The sequence below is a fragment of the Mya arenaria genome, chromosome 13 (assembly GCF_026914265.1).
Source record: "Mya arenaria isolate MELC-2E11 chromosome 13, ASM2691426v1".
In the NCBI taxonomy this organism is placed as follows: domain Eukaryota; kingdom Metazoa; phylum Mollusca; class Bivalvia; order Myida; family Myidae; genus Mya; species Mya arenaria.
In genome coordinates, this window is record NC_069134.1 from 38,574,555 (window position 1) to 38,581,070 (window position 6,516).

Consider the following 6,516-nt stretch of genomic DNA (forward strand, 5'->3'; position numbering starts at 1 on the left):
AAAGTGTCCAAGGCTCTCAAGAGACACAATAGTTTCTAACCTTCCAATTGTTATATATTTTATGAAAAAAAAATATAATTTAGTAAATTTTATTTGTAAAGAAAGGCCTCGGGCCTAACAATACAAAACATAAAATATATACAGTTTTGTTTTCTTAATGGCCGTCATTTGTCCTTATCTTTCGTTCTTTATTACATTTACAAAGAATGCTATATATTTTTTATTTGGTCATTGTTTAGACTTTCCATACTATTTACATATTAAAAATGACTTCAAAATACATGGAATATCATTACAACTAAATTCTACCCCTTTTTAGTCAGTTTGAAGCTATTTCACCAGATTTTAAACAGTACTTGTAACTGGTGTTCAGTTTTACTCGTTACTTTTATAATACTGTACAAAATTGTCTTGATTTTATAGGTGCCTTCAGAGACGAAACGTGTTAAAGCCCATGTCGACAACTGTAGTGAAAATTAAGCAGTATTTGAAAATGATGTTCATATTTGCTCGAGTCGATGCTTTATAATTTTGTACGACATTTTCTTGATTTTATAGTTGCCTTCAGAGACGAAACGTTTTAAAGCTCATGTCGACAACTGTAGTAATACATGAGCTTGTTTTTGTCATACTTTTCGGGACAATAAGGGAAGCTTGCAATAATTGAACACTTAATTACAATTTTACTCTGGTAAATATAAAGGCATTACTTAAGGTTCTCCCTTAACGATTTTTCATTTTATCGGATCTGTAAGGGGCTTTATTTTGCACTATATGTTTTATAAATTATGATTTTGGCGAGGAAAATATTTCATGGATTGTGCCAAATGAAAACGTTTGATAAGTTAAATGTTATAAGATTTTGGCTATCAGTATTAATTAGGATTTTGTAGATAATGTAATATAAACATATAACTTATTCACAATGACAAAACAGACTGAATCTAAACACACACACACACATTTCGGCTTCTCCTACGACCTAAGCATAGTGTTAATGTTTTACCGACTTAATGGTCATACTTGTAATAAAAAGTTATATTTATATATATTCAGTTTTGAAACGCTTTCTTATTTGAATTACTTTTTCTTGAATATGTTAACTACAGAAACCACTTCCGTACTATTGCCTTCGTATTTACGTTTAATGTTTACCATTCACTTGAATTCCTTCGTACTGCTCTGCTTTTAAACCTTATGATTTAAACACGTTTTATTTTGAGTATGACTTGTTTCACTATTATTAGTGTTATTAAGCAATATTTTTGTTTTGAGTTAAAATAATTGGTCAGAAAAATATCAAAATGCCTTTGCGTTCGAGACAATAAGTATATCAATACAAGTACCTTAACGTATGATTAATTATTTTAGATATAAAAGTTATATCAAATGTTAGGAAGTTATTTCATGTTTTTTTTGTGTCACAAAGCCTCTAATGTTATTCGATTCACGGGGTTATCAGCTGATTGAGTACTTCTTTCTATATATTGCCCTTTTTCCCAATATCCCGACAATCATTTTAGTTGTCAAATATGGTATTTTAGGTCATCCAATGTCTTTTTTAGTAATCCTTAAGTGATGTTCAAACAAACATTTGCTATTCGTTTCACATTTTATCTCCAATATTGCTAAATCAATCTTTCGGCTTTTAAAGATAAACTCCTAGTTCATACATAAGGCCATCGTATTTCTTCTTCCGCGTTAATCCATATCTTCGATCAGGATATAAAGTATTGAACTGATCTCATTGTGTTGAAGATATCTTAGTTGCAAAGATACAGTTATCAGATTTCAAATTAATACCATGTCGTACGGATTTTGAAAATGCGTCGGTTTTATGTTGTTTGTGTGTTGCTCTTACTGTCAATCCTGGTGACGGTAAATGGTGAGTACAACTTTTCTAAGACAAATGTCTACTTAATATTAGTGCCTTGGTGTCGCTATAGGCGTGGCTTCTTACGTAGTGAATACATTTTGATTATAGTCAGATTGAAAGGTTTATTAATGTGAAAGAAATGTTTACTGTGACGCATCACGGAATTCTAAGCTCAAATGAGGTATTTGGGCGAAAACTAATATGTATGTGTTTTTTCCGTCCTTTCTAAACAAAACGCAGGTTTTTTCGTTCGTTTCTTTTTCACCACTTATTTTTCGGGTAGTGACGAAAACAATCATTTTTCTTCGGTTAAATTCGATATGACTGTGCGGTTGCTTGTTTCCGACTTGAGATATTTATAAGTATGTGTTCTTTTAACATTTCTGATCATAACGCAGAAATATAATTTTGACGACATATTCTTCGCTTTATATGTTGAGGAAAATAATTATTTTTTTCAATTTAAAAAGTCGGTCGTTCATTATCTAATCAGGTTATTTATTTAAGATAAAGGCCTGGTCTGTTTGATCAAGTTTCTTTGATCTGTGATTGAGTGACGAAAGAAACGACAATTATACCATTTATTAAATGCCTATAATACTCGCCTCATGATAAAAATGGTCATCTAAGTCAAGTTATGGTGAGATATTGGTCCACGTCTGTTACCTATCAGTAATAACACCCCGCTGCGCTACTTCGCGGACCCATGCTGAGGCCGAAGGTGTCGATAAGTCGAGTATGGAGCCTCTCTAGCGCTTTTTTCAAAAAGGTACTAGTATATGGAATAATGAGTCCGTGATGAAATTCTGTTGATGGCATAAAACAAGGCGGACAGAAACATTGGTTAGTCGTAGTTACATGTGCATTTGATATAGTGTGCTAATTTCAACAATGGAAATAATCTAACATTATTGTGTTTTTCACACTTTTGACATCTACCTGTTAATGTTGAAAAGCGCTTATTTATACATTTATTCTGTAATGACAGATCAAACAGAAATAAGCAATACAAACGGCTAAACATATCACTCTATTTTGCAACAAGTCTATTCAATGTGCAAAGTCGAACCCTGGAGGCAAATCACCACGGGCGGAGTTTTAAAAGCAAAACTCTTAATACAAATAATAATAACATCTAGAGAGCATTACGTTTAGACAGGATGGATGTTTTTTGTAAGTGCAAAAGAGGTTCAATTATTTGTATGATAATTGATATTATAACATCTTATTCAGATGAAAATGAACTCATTTATTGTGTTCTTCATGTTATTAATTTATCAGTTTACATTGTTACAAAGGAGACCGCTTATTCAGTGTATTAATGAATTAATTAATTGACCGATCGATCGAGTTCAATGAAATTTTACGAATAATATAAAGCAATTTTTTATGATGATTTTTGCGTTCTTTCTGATATGGGGAAATGATGTTTCTGGTGCCAAAACATGAACGTGAACCTTTAAAAAAGAGCGTTGAAAAATTTGGTTCAGTTGAAGGTGAAAAACACTCCACTATTATGATAACACAAACTGATTTTTGCTTACACAGGCGCAACTACTTGGGAAATGGATAAGTGAATATTATATCTGCTGGCGAGCTAACTAACACACTCATTCTATGAGCAAAATGTTATCAATATCCCGTACGGATTATACTAATAGAAAGGGTTAAATAAAATAAACGCTTGCAACTATGTATTGTTTCAAGTCAAAGTTATGGAATATCTCTCTCAAACAAGTACCGAAAGAAATTTAAAACATATATGATCATGCAATATACAATCATGGCAATTATAAATAGAAAAATGCATAGTTATTGGCCATTACATACACGTGTGAAATCGTGAGCAATTAGTATATCGCATGTTAAAAACAAAACAGTACAAAGCCATTTGAATGCGAACATGAAGTGTGCAAGGGACCCCATCACACTTAGTACTGTACGTTTTAAAACAAAACAAACAAACACACAAACACACACACACACACACACACACACACACACACACACACACACACACAAAGTTTGTGTTGATTCACGCATCCATCTATTGTGTGCCCATAATTATCCAGCGTCACAAAGGTTGGATTCGAAATCTGTAAGAGTGAGGACGAATTCACTCATATATCGGATGTAGAACGATATAAATATCATACACAATATTAATCGGTAGCAAGATGTGTTCCAAAATGCAAACCAACCATACATTTATTAACATAATTTCTATTAAACAATACGCAATATTCAAAACAGAGGCGGCATATTGGCAAAAATAAAAAAATAGTATACTTTAGGAAACAGCATAAACCATGAACATTTTCGAAAAAAAATTGTAGAATTTTTGGGAAATTTTGGAAGTGCTTTTCAACGAGTTAACGAGTTTTCCCAGTATGGCGACCTATACTCTTCCAATTGTCCGGCTATCAGGCTAACTTCACTCCCCTAATATAAATATTGCGGGTCTATAGAATGAATTTGAGGACGTTCTATGTAAGGAGACATTACTTTTGTGTATGCCTGTTGTATGATCAATGTTCATAATACAATAAAATCTACAATGACAATGACCTTTTGTAGGTTAGAGGCACAAAATGTTCAAAGCTAAACAGCATAAAGCTAGGATACTTTTTCTGTTAAAACTTTTTTGATAGTCGTACAATTAACACGCAAATGAAAAATACATGAAATAACATTATAATTTTACTCTTCCCTATTTTAAAGACAGTCTTAAAAATAATGAACAATATTTCACCAGATGATAATCTCAGAGAGCAGTTGTAAATTATATGTTCATTTTGTTTTCTTTGCTTTGGTAATTCTGTACAAAATGGTCTAAAGTTTACTGATATTTTTAAGAGGCTAAACGTATTAATCTTCAAATCGACAACCGTAGTCATACATATTTTTCTTTTAAAACATCATTTTGGACATCAATTGAAGCATACAATAAATCAACACTAAAATACAATTTAAAGTTCTTCCTACTACAAGACAGACAAAGAGTTCTGTTTAAACAATTCTTTAATGTATCGGACTTGTGAAGGACTTTACTTTGTGCTTATTTAATGTTATACCTTTAAAGCTTTTGGTACATCGTGAATTATAAAGTTTTTATATTCAACAAAATTATACGACTCTGTTTCATAATTATAACACCGATGAGAATATGTTCATTACTATATTAACTTTCTAGAACAATTCATAATATACATAAAATATTCATTAAAATCCATTAAATGTTCATGACTGTAATTAACGGACTGTTTACGAACAACATTTGGTGAAGAATTTCAAACATGCATAAAATATTCATGAACATGTTCAACGGAACCTCAGGGGTTACATCAAGAAGTGTTTATGAACTTTACATGAATAGCAAAACACATTTTAAGAGTTCAACTGTTAAAAAACAAAACAAATGCGCATTATGATTATAACCCATGCGAAACTCAAATCTACAAATCAGAAAAGTTCTAGAACTGAATTAGATCATTATGTCATAAATGTGTTATAGAACATAACGGGCTATGTAAATCAGTGGTTCGTAACCTGTCATAATTTGAAGTTGTGAATTTAGCATTGTTGTTTGTGTCACATGGAATGTTGGTAACTTATGATTTTGAATAGTGATTGGAGGCAGACATCTTTGGGTTTTTTTAATACTTAGCTGTACATGTCATGTGAAAGTTGTCTTTTATTGCTGAAGTTTGCATTAAGTCTAATTTACCATTTGGCTGATTTGTGTCGTTTGTCATGTGTTTTAATGGTTCTTTTTAATGCAAGTTTAAATAGCTACATGAATGTTGCATTACCCCATATACTTTCCTCCCATTGTGGATTTTGTCGCAGTTCATTTCATTTGCAATCTCATCACTCCCATCACGATGGATAGAGCGGTGAGACCGGAGGTGTGTGCGAAGACATTTGGTTCTATATAGACCAATACTTGACAACAGACTATGTCACTTAGAACCCATTCTTCTCCAGATTTATGTTAATGGACCATCTTTACCTGTATTGACAATATATTAAGGAGTTGATGAATTGTGCGTGGCTCATGTTTACAGTTTGTGTGTTTCCTTTATGAACTTCATGACATATGTGTTTCTGAACCACTGTTCATGAACTCTATTATGAATGAGAAAAAGTCTCATTTTACGTCCATTCATAAGTCTTGAAGTGTTCATGAGAATAACACTGTGAACCAGAATCCGTACCCAGGTTCGAGTTCGAAATTTGGCGTTCTGTTGGGCGCAGCTTAGAACATGCAAAGCCTATGACATACGCTAATTTAGATTTTGGCCTTCTGCTATGACTTCAGTATTTCTAGATTGTTTGGGTTCAAAATGGTCGTTAAAATAAATTTCAAATAAACGTTTGGGAATATGTCATATCATGACCTATAATGCGGTCTATCTCAGCAATATCCCTGTATTTCCGCTTGTTTAATTATGTTTTTGCGATGTAATAGCATAATTGATATTATATTTAGCCCTTTTAAAGACGGTTTCGTATTTTAAGATTACTTTTACCCTTATTTGTTTACTGCAGGGAAACAGGCTCATACTGAAGTGTTCGTATTTCACTTTAAGTTTTTCAAGCATACGCGTGCCTTTGAATAAAGGAACATCAGTCAGCAT